Source organism: Mirounga leonina, unplaced genomic scaffold (assembly GCF_011800145.1).
Source record: "Mirounga leonina isolate KUSES-001 unplaced genomic scaffold, KU_Mleo_1.0 Mir_357, whole genome shotgun sequence".
In the NCBI taxonomy this organism is placed as follows: Eukaryota; Metazoa; Chordata; class Mammalia; order Carnivora; family Phocidae; genus Mirounga; species Mirounga leonina.
Window position 1 is genome coordinate 5067227 of NW_023270702.1, and position 15331 is coordinate 5082557.

Genomic DNA, 15331 nt, shown 5'->3' on the forward strand with positions numbered 1-15331 from the left:
GGCAGAGGGGACACAGGACCCCTCTGTATTATTTTTTTAAAGTGCGTGAATCTATAATTATATTTAAAAATTAAAAGTTTAATTAAAAATATAATGTTCTTATTTTCTTCCTCTCTCTTCCTTTCTCTCTTTAACCACATGATCCTTTTAAATAAGTGTGTAAAATTATATATGTAAGAACAAAATCTTTTCCTCTGACTCTTACCTTGATTTCCTTCAAACTTTTCAATTAATTCTCTTTTTATTGTGGTTTCAGAAAGATAGAGACTACATTCTTAGTGTAAGAACACCCATTAGGTTGTGTAGAAGAAACTCTATAGCATATAATAATTCCTTGTGTATTGGGGCACCTGGGTGGCTCAGTCAGTTGAGCGTTGACTCTTGGTTTCAGCTCAGGTCTTGATCTCAGGATCATGAGATTGAGCCGCATGTCAGGCTCCAGGTTCAGCACAGAGTCCTCTGGAGATTCTCTCTCCCTCTTTCTCCCCCTCTGTCCCTCCCCAACTGCCCCTCCTCCTGCTCATGAATGCACACTCTCTCTCATTCTAAAATAAATAAATAGAATCTTTAAAAAATAATAGTAATTTCCCATGTGTCTTGGCTCTTTCTCATGCTATGCTTGGAATACCAGAAGTCCTTCTAGATTACAAAACAAATGTAGGGAAAAGCCAACTAAATCTCTCTCTCACTTCCACATCCTACTCAATCTAGTCTCTTCTCCCCTATAGTTTAGCAGTTCCTGTGGTCAAACTCCTCAGTCACAGGACTTCACAGACTTCAGAGTGCAGAGATCAAAGCTAGGCTGATAATATGAAAACAAACCTTATTTTTTAAATAAGGGCGCCTGGGTGGCTCAGTTGGTTAAGCGACTGCCTTCAGCTCAGGTCATGATCCTGGAGTCCCAGAATCGAGTCCCACATCGGGCTCCCTGCTCAGTGGGGAGTCTGCTTCTCCCTCTGACCCTCTCTCCTCTCATGCTCTCTCTCACTCTCTCTCTCTTAAATAAAAATAAAAATCTTAAAAAAAATTTTTTTTAAATAAAATATACTCACTGGAAGTCTGCTTTAAATATCAATACACATATTCTTCAATCAATTAAAAATACTGATTTTCATGTTTACTAAGATCACATCACAATGAAGAATCCCACGACTTATATGGCCACACCTTTATTTTTTTTTTTAATCGAAGACTTAATTTTCACCTCTTTGTAAAACTCTAATATTTATTACTAATCTGGGCCATTGTTCCTCTATTATAAGGTCAGATACTTGAAGTCATATTAGAAAAGTCAGAACAAATATTGATTACGTTTTTTTTACTTTTTAAAACATTTATTATAAGGGTAGTTCTTGGGGCACCTGGCTGTCTCAGTAGGTAAAGCATGCAACTCTTGGTCTCAGGGTTGTGAGTTTAAGCCCTATATTGGGTGTAGAGCTTACCTTAAAAAAACTTCTTTTAAATAAAATCTTTAAAAAGGGGGGGCGCGCCTGGGTGGCTCAGTTGTTAAGTGTCTGCCTTCGGCTCAGGTCACGATCCCAGGGTCCTGGGATCGAGCCCCACATCGGGCTCCCTGCTCAGAGGGAAGCCTGCTTCTCCTTCTCCCAGTCCCCTGCTGTGTTCCCTCTCTTGCTGTGTCTCTCTCTGTCAAATAAATAAAATCTTTTTTTAAAAAAGATTTTTTTTAAAATAAGGGCAGTTCTTATGTGCTGGAGAAGATTATAGTTATGCAATGTTAAATTTAAAAATAAAAATCCCACAAGTAAATGATGCTGTCATCCACAAAGTGACTGCATCAGTATATAATATGTAACTTGCCTCTTTTTCAAGTTACTCACACAATCATCACTGTTCACTTTCTCATCTTCCTTGGGAGGGACTTTTCTGTTTTGTCATCGTGGAAGGCATATAGCTTGCTGTCAGATTGGATTCAGATTTAGTTGGGTATGGAACTGATATATCAATATTCTAGCATGTGAAAATTCTTTTTATGGGTAGAAAATCTCTTATCTTTGCTGGTTCAGAAAACCTCGGCTCAAAAAATGAGGGATTTTTTTTTAATCCTTGTATTATAGTTTTATGATGGAAACTCTCCACTGTGTTGTTACATCTATAAGCACCTCATAAGCTCCATTTTAGGGCAACTTCAGTTTTCTCTAATTTTTATAATTTATATTCCAGATCAAAAGTTGCTGGGCCAAGTGAGGAGATAAATGAGCGCATTTTCCAGTTCAGTGCAGGGGTTGGAACGTCCAGAATTGAAAAAAAAAAAAAAAGAGAGAGAGAGAGAAAGATGTGATACACAGATCTGTTTTAATATCAAGGAAAGTCATCCCTTCAGCCTGGATAACATGATCTTGTGCTCATCACCTCACTTCTCAGAACTGAGTTGCATAAACCACTATTTCAATTTGTTTTTATTTGTGAAAATAGGCAACAAAATTTTAGTGGCTGTAATTATTATATTGATGCTATAAACCTCTCGAATGAAATGCCAGAGATGGTGGGGCACCTTTACTCAGACAGAGATCAACATGGCTGTGCAAATCAGTACAGGGCCATAAATCTTGGACTCCAAAGACTAAATAGTGGTGGGTCAGAAAGAAAGCACATATTGGGGAAATAAGTATTTATTAATAACCACTTATTTAAGGCACTTTGGATACAGACAAGGTTGATGATTACATGAGTTAATTAATTAATTAATTTTAGGCCACTTGGAAACTCATCCTTGCCATCAAAGACTAAGGATCCCTAGTTAGAGATGACAAGACCCACAGCTATGAAAAGATAATGTGTAATGCAAAGCAATAATTGATAAATGCAAACAATGAGTGCTATTGGAGTTCACAGAAGGGACAGATCACTTTCAGACAGATTAACTAGGCCGTATTTCATGGAGAATGTGATATTCTAGTTGAATATGCTAATTAAAAGATTAAATGTTTGTCAAGTGTCTATTGCATACAATGCCCTCTGCTGAGTTCTGCATGGGAATCAAGGAAATTTGTCATGGTCCTGCCCTAGAAGAGTTTATAACCTGGTCAAGAAAGCGACACATAAAAAGCCAAATAACAATTAAAGATATGTTTCAAGACGATGCTAGAAATGATCACAACAGAAGGTGGTTCATGATTAGTTCTGCTAATTAGTTATGCAGCAAACAATTGCTTTAGACATTAGCAGACGGAGGCACTCACTTTCCTGACCTCTTAACAGCATTTCATAGAACAATTTCCTTTTTCTGTCTTCTAAGACTCCACGTGCACCTGGTCTCCCTGTACTACTCCAATTTCTCTAAACACCGAAGTAGATCAAGGCTCAGCCTGTGGCCCTCTTCTCTCTTTTGTTTACATTCACTCTGTTGAGGATCTGATCTGGTTTCATGCCTTTCAATTCCATCTACATGCTAATGGTTGACAAATGTTTATCTCCAGCCTAGACATTTTCCCTGAAAGTTTACATTGCTTATATCCAACTCTCCAGTCAAATTTCTATGTGATCATCTACAAGGCATCTCCAATTTAACATTAGTCCAAAGCTGAGCTCCCAAATTTCCCTTTAAAATTTGCTCTCTTTATAGTCTTTCTCACCTTAGTAGATGGCAGCTCTGTTCTTCCAGATGCTTGGGCAAAAATCCCTGGTGTCATCCTTGACTTTTCTTTCTCTTAAACCCTATATTGGATCTACCAGCAAATTCTATCAGCTCTGCCTTCAAAATTTATTCAGAATTAGACCACTTCTCACCTCCTCCATTACTTCCACTCTGATTCAAGAACCCATCAATAACCACCTAGATTATTACACCTTCCTCATGACCCATCTCTCTTTTTTCCATCCTTGTCTCAATGAAGCAACCAGTGTGATTCTTCTAAAAATATCAATCAGATCATGTCCCTTTTCTACTCAAAACCTTCCAATGGCTTCTCATCTCATTCTGATTAAACCTAATATTCTTATGATGACCTATGAGGTCCTACATAAGCTGATTCCTCATTCCCTCTGACCTTGCCTCTTTCTACATTCTGGCCATCTCTGTGTTCAGTGAATAAGCCAGGAACAGTGTTGTTTCAAGCCCTTTGCTCTTTCTGTTTTCTTTGCCTTGAATGTCCTTCCCCTAGAAAACCTCATGGCTTGCTCCTTCACCTCCGTCATGACTTCACTCAGTAAAACGTTCCTTGACCACCTCACTCTGTCTTATATTAGGTTCTCTCAGAAGCAGATCCAGATAAAAAGCATTTTAGAGCAAGTCATTTATTTGAGAGGTGGTCTCCTGGAATAGCAGTAAAGGAATAAGGACATGAAACAGAAAAGAAAAAAAAAGACAATATAGGTATATTCAGGAACAGATTGTTTCTGAAACCCAATGGGGCTCATATCCCATTGGGGTCTCTAGGGCACATGCTCTACAGAACCTCAGCATTGTGACATGTGAAGGGTATCGATCCACCAATTCCTGTTAGACATTGTTTGAGGAATGCTCCTGAGAGTGTTCATTCCTGACACCCTGGACTTCCCTGTGTATAGACAGAGCAGGAATCTGTGGTCAGAGAAAGGCTTTAGGTAGAGAATCAAAGATAGTAGCAGCAGGAAGTGCTTCAGTGTATATAGGAACATTTAGGACCAAGGGGATTTGGGTGAGGCATTCCCAGTGCTGTAGCTTCTCCCAAATTCCCTATCTCTGCTTGATTTTATCCCTATAGCATTTAACCCTATTTATATACCATATATTTTACTTATTTATCTCATTTACTTGTCTCCTTTATGAGGCATGGATTTTTGTCTCATTTGCTCACAGCTGTATCCCCAAGACCTAATACAGTGTCTGAGACATGAGCAGAAATAATAGCTTATCGATTGGCTATGAATGACTTTAGGCTGCGTGAATGGTCTAGGAAGTCCTGGAGAAAGGATAGAATCTATATCAAATAAACATTGGTTAGGCAAAGGCATGGTCAGGAGAGCAGTTCAAGAGCTCAAAAGTTGCAGGCCACAAGTTATAAGTGAGCTAGCATGTGACAAGTGTGAGGACAAGCCATGCCTTTTGATTGGAGCAGATGGTTCTTTTAAAATAAAAATAAATGGAATGAGACAAGGTAGGTCTTGGCCAGACAGAACTGTCAGGCTGAGGAATTTGGGGTCTTTTCTGTAGGCAGCTGGGAGGAACTGAATGTTTTCAAGGAGGGGAGTTCATCATTGTGTTGTAAACCTCATTAAACTTATGTTTATGAAACACTGAAAGAATCAGGCAAGCTGATTTGGGGAACCAGGAATAAAGATGAGTATAGAAGCTTTTTCAGAAGCACTAAGTGGGATGTGATAGAGTTTTATGGAGTTTTATGGAGTCACAAAAAAAAAAGGGGGGGGCTTACAGAATGCTGGAAGTAGTGGGGTGAAACTATTGATACCTGAGGTCCAGGTGACACAGGAGTGAACTTGTCATGACTCTGGGGTTTGGAGTCTGGAATTTGGTGGTTCAGTTACTACATGGAGTTCCCAAACACCTGCCCTTTGTGTTTTGACAATATAACTTAAGTGTTTATACCATACTTTCTTTTTAGAATTTCTAAAGAGTCGTAAGATTTACTGGATTTTCAGCTCAGAAGGGCTATTCCTAGCAGTACTATTTGTCATCTGAGCATTTCATATAAAATTCTAAGTAGGAAAGAAGAGCAAATCTGAAGACCACAGCTGACCCCAAGTAATTTCTTCTCTTTGCCCCAAGGCAAATAAGAGAAACAAAGGCAGGGACCCTTGATCCACTATATGCTTTTATCCAAGGATATCAATAGAAACAATTGACTTTTCTATTAATGGTCAACACAAAGTTTGGAAGGAACTTCTCAATCCACTTCCTTTCTCAGAGGCCTCGGGAATTTCTTAAATGGGACCACAGTCTCTAGCCTGGCCTTCACTCACCTCTGTTGGCTCTGCTTTTCTTCTTGCACAAGCCAAGTGAGATGTCCATCCCAGAATCCCAACCTACTTTTGTGAAGGGATTGACATCTCTGATAGAGGTCTGTCCACATTCCGTCTTCTGGCCTGGAATGTTTCCGGGTAGTTATGGGGTAAGGTGGGCATTTAGCTGGAAGATTAGTTAAAAGACTTGCTGTCTAGCCGTGATATTGATGCAATTTGTGGTTTGACTCAATTAGCCAGTTTAGAATCTAGTTTCACAGCAGGAGATCTCATACATACAAATCAGTAGTTTTGAGAAACCTGATGAAATAATGGCTAGTTTACCCTGAAAAGCTTTGTAATTTAGAAGCCAACCGTCTGAGTAAATACCCTAGTAATTAGATAATTATCCTAGCCCTGTGGTTGCCCGGGCCTTCTGCCAACATCCTCTTTTCCACTTGCTGCAATTTCTGTCTCACAAGCCTTTCCTTCTCAATTGCCTCACTAAAAAATAAAACAAGACCTGGTTCTTTCCTCTCAGAATGTCCGCATTGGGTTTCCACTTCTTATAGGTTTTTAACCATTTTCAGCTTTCCTCCATTCTCCTCTTACTTTTTACAGTTACAGTCTTAATATCATTTGGTTTATAGGATCCAAGATTATTAATGGGGCAAACTAATCTAGGGAACACACCTAGGTCTCCCCATAATGCTGTGCATGGAAATGCCTTCTAGAAGGGGTGGATGGGACCAGAGTTCTGTAAGACTGAACCAGATGATGTTCAAGGTGGATTTCCTCAGTATGAATTCTAGTTAAGGGCCCAATATTGGACACTATCTTGAACCTAGATTTACTGCCAACTCACATCAAATAGAAACACTGAAGTCTTTTCCAAAAACAATTTCCAGAGAAGCATTTGATGGATAGCAATCACCATAAGCTGCAAAGTCGATGCTATTTATTGTCTTCTCTCTTCTACAATTATTGTGTTTGTATAACTTTAAAGTTGTGTGATTTTGATCATCAAATTAGAGGCCTAAAAATATATTTCTAAATTGAGGTCAGGACAGTTATAACCAATTGAGGGCTTTTAATCCATTGGTTATTAGAAGAAAAACAATGTTTGTAGTTGCTGCTAATATTTGCCAAGACTTGTTAAAATCCTTAAGAAATATTAATAACTTTAGCTCCATAGTTATACTTATGAAATTTAGCACATGGAAATAATCATGTGTGTCAATCAGGTTTTAGCCAGGAGAGCTGCTTATAAGAGTGAAAATGACATTCTATTTAGATTTCAAAGATTTAGTGACTGGTTAAATAAACTAAAGTATTTCTACATAATGTTGACATTAAAAATGATGCAATTAAGGAAGATTAATGGCATAAAAAGATGTTCCTGTTATACTAAGTTTTAAAAAGACAAATTTTATTTAATTAATTAATTAATTAATTAATTTTTTATTTTTATTTTTTTTATTCTTATGTTAATCCCCATACATTACATCATTAGTTTTCGATAAAGTGTTCCATGATTCATTGTTTGTGCATAACACCCAGTGCTCCATGCAGAATGACCCCTCCTCAATACCCATCACCAGGCTAACCCATCCTCCCACCTCCCTCCCCTCTAGAACCCTCAGTTTGTTTTTCAGAGTCCATCGTCTCTCATGGTTCGTCTACCCCTCCGATTTCCCCCCCTTCATTCTTCCCCTCCTGCTACCTTCTTCTTTTTTTTTTTTTCCTTAACATATATTGCATTATTTGTTTCAAAGGTACAGATCTGAGATTCAATAGTCTTGCACAATTCACAGTGCTTACCAGAGCACATACCCTCCCCAGTGTCTATCACCCAGTCACCCCATCCCTCCCACCCCACCCCCCACTCCAGCAACCCTCAGTTTGTTTCCTGAGATTAAGAATGCCTCATATCAGTGAGGTCATATGATACATGTCTTTCTCTGTTTGACTTATTTCGCTCAACATAATACCCTCCAGTTCCATCCACGTCGTTGCAAATGGCAAGATCTCATTCCTTTTGAAGGCTGCATAATATTCCATTGTATATATATATATATATACCACTTCTTCTTTATCCATTCATCTGTCGATGGACATCTGGGCTCTTTCCACAGTTTGGCCATTGTGGACATTGCTGCTATAAACATCGGGGTGCACGTACCCTTTCGGATCCCTACTTTTGTATCTTTGGGGTAAATACCCAGTAGTGCAATTGCTGGATCATATGGTAGCTCTATTTTCAACTGTTTGAGGAACCTCCATACTGTTTTCCAGAGTGGCTGCACCAGCTTGCATTCCCACCAACAGTGTAGGAGGGTTCCCCTTTCTCCGCATCCCCGCCAACATCTGTCGTTTCCTGACTTGTTAATTTTAGCCATTCTGACTGGTGTGAGGTGGTATCTCATTGAGGTTTTGATTTGGATTTCCCTGATGCCAAGCGATATTGAGCACTTTTTCATGTGTCTGTTGGCCATTTGGATGTCTTCTTTGGAAAAATGTCTGTTCATGTCTTCTGCCCATTTCTTGATTGGATTCTTTGTTCTTTGGGTGTTGAGTTTGATAAGTTCTTTATAGATTTTGGATACTAGCCCTTTATCTGATATGTCATTTGCAAATATCTTCTCCCATTCTGTCGGTTGTCTTTTGGTTTTGTTGACTGTTTCCTTTGCTTTGCAAAAGCTTTTCATCTTGATGAAGTCCCAATAGTTCATTTTTGCCCTTGTTTCCCTTGCCTTTGGCGATGTTTCTAGGAAGAAGTTGCTTCGGCTGAGATCAAAGAGGTTGCTGCCTGTGTTCTCCTTTAGGATTTTGATGGACTCCTGTCTCACATTGAGGTCTTTCAACCATTTGGAGTCTATTTTTGTGTGTGGTGTAAGGAAATGGTCCAGTTTCATTCTTCTGCATGTGGCTGTCCAATTTTACCAACACCATTTGTTGAAGAGACTGTCTTTTTTCCATTGGACATTCTTTCCTGCTTTGTCAAAGATTAGTTGACCATAGAGTTGAGGGTCCATTTCTGGGCTCTCTATTCTGTTCCATTGATTTATGTGTCTGTTTTTGTGCCAGTACCATAGTGTCTTGATGATGACAGCTTTGTAATAGAGCTGGAAGTCCGGAATTGTGATGCCGCCAACTTTGCTTTTCTTCTTCAACATTCCTCTGGCTATGCGGGGTCTTTTCTGGTTCCATACAAATTTTAGGATGATTTGTTCCATTTCTTTGAAAAAAGTGGATGGTATTTTGATGGGGATTGCATTGAATGTGTAGATTGCTCTAGGTAGCATTGACATTTTCAAAATATTTGTTCTTCCAATCCATGAGCATGGAACGTTTTTCCATTTCTTTGTGTCTTCCTCAATTTCTTTCATGAGTATTTTATAGTTTTCTGAGTACAGATCCTTTGCCTCTTTGGTTAGATTTACGCCTAGGTATCTTATGGTTTTCAGTGAAATTGTAAATGGGATCGACTCCTAAATTTCTCTTTCTTCTGGTTTGTTGTTGGTGTATAGGAATGCCACTGACTTCTGTGCATTGATTTTATATCCTGCCACTTTACTGAATTCCTGTATGAGTTCTAGCAGTTTTGGGGTGGAGTCTTTGGGGTTTTCCACATAAAGTATCATATCATCTGCAAAGAGTGAGAGTTTGACTTCTTCTTTGCCGATTTGGATGCCTTTGATTTCTTTTTGTTTTCTGATTGCTGTGGCTAGGACTTCTAATACTATGTTGAATAGCAGTGGTGATAGTGGACATCCCTGCTGCGTTCCTGACCTTAGGTGGAAAGCTCTCAGTTTTTCCCCATTGAGAATGATATTCGCTGTAGGTTTTTCATAGATGGCTTTTATGATATTGAGGTATGTACCCCCTATGCCTATACTCTGAAGAGTTTTGATCAAGAAAGGATGCTGTACTTTGTCAAAAGCTTTTTCTGCATCTATTGAGAGGATCATATGATTCTTGTTCTTTCTTTTGTTAATGTATTGTATCACGTTGTATTTAATTTATTTTTAAAGATTTTATTTTTATTTAGTTGAGAGAGAGCTCTGAGAAAGCAGGAGCGGGGGAGGGGCAAAGGGAGGGAGAAACAGGCTCCCCGTTGAGCAGGAAACCCAACCCTGGCTCAATCCCAGGATCCTGGGATCATGACCTGAGCCAAAGGCAGATGCTTAACAGATTGAGCCACCCAGGAGCCCCTAAAAAAAAGACAAATTTTAAAACATTATTTTAAGTATATAAATCTTTCATACAGATGCACACATTCAGAGAGAGAAAAACAATTTGGCAGGATATACCTCAGAATATCAGTGGTTATTGCTGTGTGGTAGAATTCTAGGTATTTGTGTTGTCTTTCTTTTACTTATTTGCCCATCTTTTTCTACAATGAACATGAACTACTTTTATGACAATAGTGGGTTTTTTTTTTAAGAGTTTGTTCCTAGACTTCTTTTCAATGTTCACTTTCAAAGGTGTCCATGGTTGGAGGTCTGAATGACACCTAAGACTGTTTAGTTATTCTTCCCCGTGACTGGGTTTTAGGCTGAGTGTCCCAGGGCTCATTAAACAAAAAACAAACAAGCATTTCCCAAGTGTAAACTAAGGGGAAATTTGCCCTCTGTCAGCAAGTTTTCCAGGTATACTAATAGTCAAACTGAGTATAACAGTTTGTCTTTGTAGATAAAATTAAGTAGAAAGTTATGAAAGATCCACTTAATGTGATATTTTTAACAACCAAATTAGGTGATTTTGATTTTTCTTCTTCACACCACTTTTGATTGTTTTATACTGTACTTGTTATTCAGAGCCCAGTAGAGTGATTATGAGGAACATTTATTGATGGCTCCCACAGAGTAAATACATCATTTGAATTGTAGTGATTAGATTCCATCAAAATGGTCAAACTTCTATTGGGTAACTAGGCATGGGCCTAGTAGTATACTAGATACAGTGGGGTATTCAAATAACTCACGAAAACAAATGTCCTGGAGGAGCTCACAGTTTTGACATAGAGACAGATAAAATAATAAATATCCCTGATATGTATGGTGGGCTTCAATATCAACATTGTGTCATACAAACCAAGAGTCATGGAAGCAAAGGAGAGGGAGAGGTTAATTTTAAGCAAGAGAGCAGAAATGTTTTCTTAAAAGGAAGTGAGATTTGGGGCTAGAAATAAAGAAAAGTGTATTAGTCCCCTATTAGTTACAGGTAACAAATAAAATTCAAACTAGCTTAAATAAAAAGGCAATTTATTATCTTCTATAATAAGGATGTCTTGCTTATTGCAAGGGAGATCCAAGTTTAGCCTTCCCTCACTCTGTTGACTTGATCACAGTCAAACTCTCCACAAAGAGGACTGCTAAAGATAGAAACTTACATACTTAAGGCTAATAATCCAGGCCCTTCTATTTCCTAACAACCATTCATTAAAAATCAGGGAAGATTTCATTTTTTGTTGTTGGAAATCGGAGAGGGAGACGAACCATAAGAGACTGTGGACTCCGAGAAACAAACTGAGGGTTCTAGAGGGGAGGGGGGTGGGGGGGGTGGGTTAGCCTTTTGATGGGTATTAAAGAGAGTTCATATTGAATGGATCACTGGGTGGTTTTTTTTTTGTTTTTTTTGTTTTTTAAAGATTTTATTTATTTATTTGACAGAGAGATAGAAGAGCACAAGCAGAGGGAATGACAGAGGGAGAAGGAGAAGCAGGCTCTGCACTGAGCAGGGAGCCCGATGCAGGACTCGATCCCAGGACCCCGGGTTCATGACCTGAGCCGAAAGCAGACGCTTAACCATCTGAGCCACCCAGGCGCCCGAATGGATCACTGGGTGTTATATGCAAACAATGACTCATGGAACACTACATCAAAAAATTAATTTAAAAAAAGTTGGAACTTAAAAAAAAAAATCAGGGAAGATTCTCATTGGCTTTGCTTGGGAACCTGCCCATCCTGAGCCAATTCCTGTGGCCAGCTAGGTCACATGCCCACCTTGTAGGGAATGATATATGGGGCAGGACATCATGACTGACAATTCCACCAGATCAGTTAGAGTTGGGGAGCTATCGCTTCCCCCCCAAAAAACAACAGAAAGAACAGAGAGATGGTCAAAACTACTGGACAAACACTATCATTACCATCTTCATTTCAGACAGGTAGAATGTTGCAAAGTATTATGAGGGCAAAGCATTTGTGAGCAAAAGGAAGAGCTCAGGCTAGGATATGAATGCAGGAAAATGCAAGGAATGTTTTGAACACAGTGGGTATAAGGCACTTGTGGGGTATAAAGTAATTCTACCCCAGTGATTATAGTCTCTGAATTGATGAAATGTTATAGGTATGTTTTCCTTTACTTAGATATTTATACCTGGGGAGCTTTGCATGCACACAACTCTAAACTCAGCATTATTTAAGTGTAATGAGAACTTGCCATTTGAAGTATATCTTGTGATGAATATGTTTGTAAAGCAAAGAATTAAGTTGCCACCAGAAACACTAACCTTTAATTTTTCTGTTTTGTACATTTGAATTATTATGCATTGACTTTGCTTAGGATAATGTATACTTAGACTAAATCTTTTTTTCTAAAAAATAAATTTTTAATCCCTTTAAAATATAACTCAACTTAAGCTTTTAGAGCATTGCCTGTTTCTAGTAAATGATTAATAAATGTATATAAATGCTTCTTTGAATTTATATCAATAATTATAAAGTCATCTATCAATTTTTTTTTTCATCTATCAATTTTAAAAGCCTATTTGGATCAGACATTTGTTTGTTCCTGGCAAAGCAGTGACTGGATGTGGATTTATGATTCACAGAATCCCCATGGGCCCATGATGATACAGGCCAATTGATGTTTTAATCCTTTCTGTCCTTCAAAAAGAAATAAAATTAAATGCTACATTTTTATTACTTAGTATTTGCGACATCGAGCTAAGATTATAGATAGAATACAGAATTAAATCCTTGCAAAATGAATTTAAAATCTAAATTAGAAAGATATGCAGGATTCTGGCCTTGAGAAATAAATTGTAGAAGTGAAACTTAGTGAAAACTCAGGAACAAGACAAAAAATCCAGAGATGGCAAAATATTCTGTCAGTATTTGCTGGTAATGGACTAAAATGTAAGATTAAAAGGTCAATTTCCAGTTCCAACTCTGTCCTGACTTAGTAATTTTGAGCATGGCACCTCTCTTCAGGTGAACTTTCCTATCTTCAAACTTATTCATATATTTTTTAAAAATTTTATTTATTTATTTGAAAGAGAGAGAATGAGAGAGAGAGAGAGAGCACAGGAGAGGGGGGAGGGTCAGAGGGAGAAGCAGACTCCCTGATGAGCAGGGAGCCTGATGTGGGATTCGATCCCCGGACTCCAGGATCATGACCTGAGCCGAAGGCAGTCGTTTAACCAACTGAGCCAACCAGGCGCCCCAAAACTTATTCATACCTTACAGAGAAGCTGCAATGCTATATGAAATAATAAATATGAAGCATTTAAACTTCTCAGAATAAAGTTTTCACAGTAAAATGAAATAATAATAGGGTATACTGTTTCAATTACATCTGCTTTTATCATATAAAGCAAGCAAATCGGGATGAAATTTTTTATGTTAGAAGGATTCATTTCAAAATATGATTTTAAGAAAAATTCAACTGGTACATCTAAAGTGAACCAATCTGGAGCCACCTGGGTGGCTCAGTTGGTTGAGCATCCAACTCTTGGTTTCAGCTCAGGTTGTGATCTCAGGGTCATGAGATCAAGCCCCAAGTCTCTTAAGACTCTTTCTCTCTGGGTGCTGAGCATGGAGTCTGCTTAAGACTCTCTCTCTGGGTGCCTGAATGGCTCGGTCATTTAAGCCTCTGCCTTTGGCTCAGGTCATGATCAGAGGGTCCTGGGATCAAGCCCCGCATTGGGCTCCCTGATCAGCAGGGAGCCTGCTTCTCTCCCTCCCTCTGCTCGCTCGCTTTCTCTCTCAAATAAATAAATAAAATCTTAAAAAAAAAAAACCTCTCCCTCTGCTCCTCTCCCCAAAATCTGATTCACATTCAATTTTTGGAAAACATATTTTGCACTATGCAAAAATTATCCCATTGCAACTTAATTAATATTCAGTGCATAAAGCCATTCCTTAGAATAAATAATGTGTTAAATCAGTGGTACCCAGAAATATGTGACACATCCTTAGCTATTTAAAATTATCATTTAACAAAAAAAGTCATGCAACTGTTGTCTGCCCTTTAGGTATTTTGTATAATATTAAATACATTTTGTAAAATAGAAATTGAAAGTCTTGAGTATCTATAGATTTCAGACAAAAGAGTCATATGTGCCCTATCCAATTAAAATGACTACTTAAAGGAACATTTAGTGAGCTAATAATGTTTGTAATGTAATAATACAGTATGGAGATATAGATTATTTTAGAAGACATAAAAAGTTTTTTAAATTTAAAATTTTAAATATAAAATTAAATAATACTTAAAATATTGAAATAAACCCACTACATAGAATCACGTGGTATTTGATTCAAATGAGGCTGGGGCTGGGAGTTCTCTTGAGGACAAGACTGATGATAGGAAGGTGAGGAATTTCCCACGATGGTTGGAAGGAATGTGGATAGCTAGATCATATTACATAAGAAATAATTGACAGAGTCACCAAATTTTAAACAAGGTGGAATGTGAAACAAATGCTTCATGTTTAATAACATAATATCCTTATCAAAATAATATCTCTGTCTGGTACAGGGCACAACAGATGAGTCAACGTCAGAAAAGGATGGGATAAAAAGATGAGCAACCTGCCTCCTCCCTCCCCTCCCCTCACCACAGACTTAGCACACCCAAAGAGACGGATGCTGAGAGACGGATGAGGAAAGATGGAGGGAGAAAGACGGAGACGAAATGAGGAGAGACTGATGAGGAAGAAGCTACACTATTGACTTTCATCTCCAGAATTCCTCCACATCTGCCTCTTCCCCTATATCCCTTGTTCCCAATTCCCTTTCGTTTCTTGGCCTCTTTTTTGATCCTTAGCTGAACTCCCTGTCCCTCTCACTCCTAAAACGCTGACCTGGTTTGGAACCGGCAACTCTGCTTTGCACCTGTGAAGCTCTTCCATGACTTGAGTATTAATGACGTGATTATCCACCTATGACCCCACATACAGTAAACCATGGAGAAAGGCACCTACTCCTATTCCCTGTGGTAGCCCAGTGGAGTCTGGACCGATCTGTACATGAGCCAACTAGACACTATTTGATTATGAAAGGAGATCAGACTTAAACTCCAGAGAAAGATTTAGAGGAAGATCCAGCAAAATCAGGGCACATATCTCACCAAATTCTACTTAGATAGCTTAGGATGGTTGGCCATCCCTCTACTAATCTTCCAATGTCTAAAACAGAGTTTG

General features: G+C 38.5%; 1 protein-coding gene across 1 annotated transcript in view; it reads left to right on the forward strand.

Annotated features, from left to right (window-relative positions):
- Window positions 1-15331, forward strand: part of ARHGEF38 (Rho guanine nucleotide exchange factor 38) — a 130321-nt gene that overhangs the window by 40020 nt on the left and 74970 nt on the right. The window lies entirely within an intron of this gene.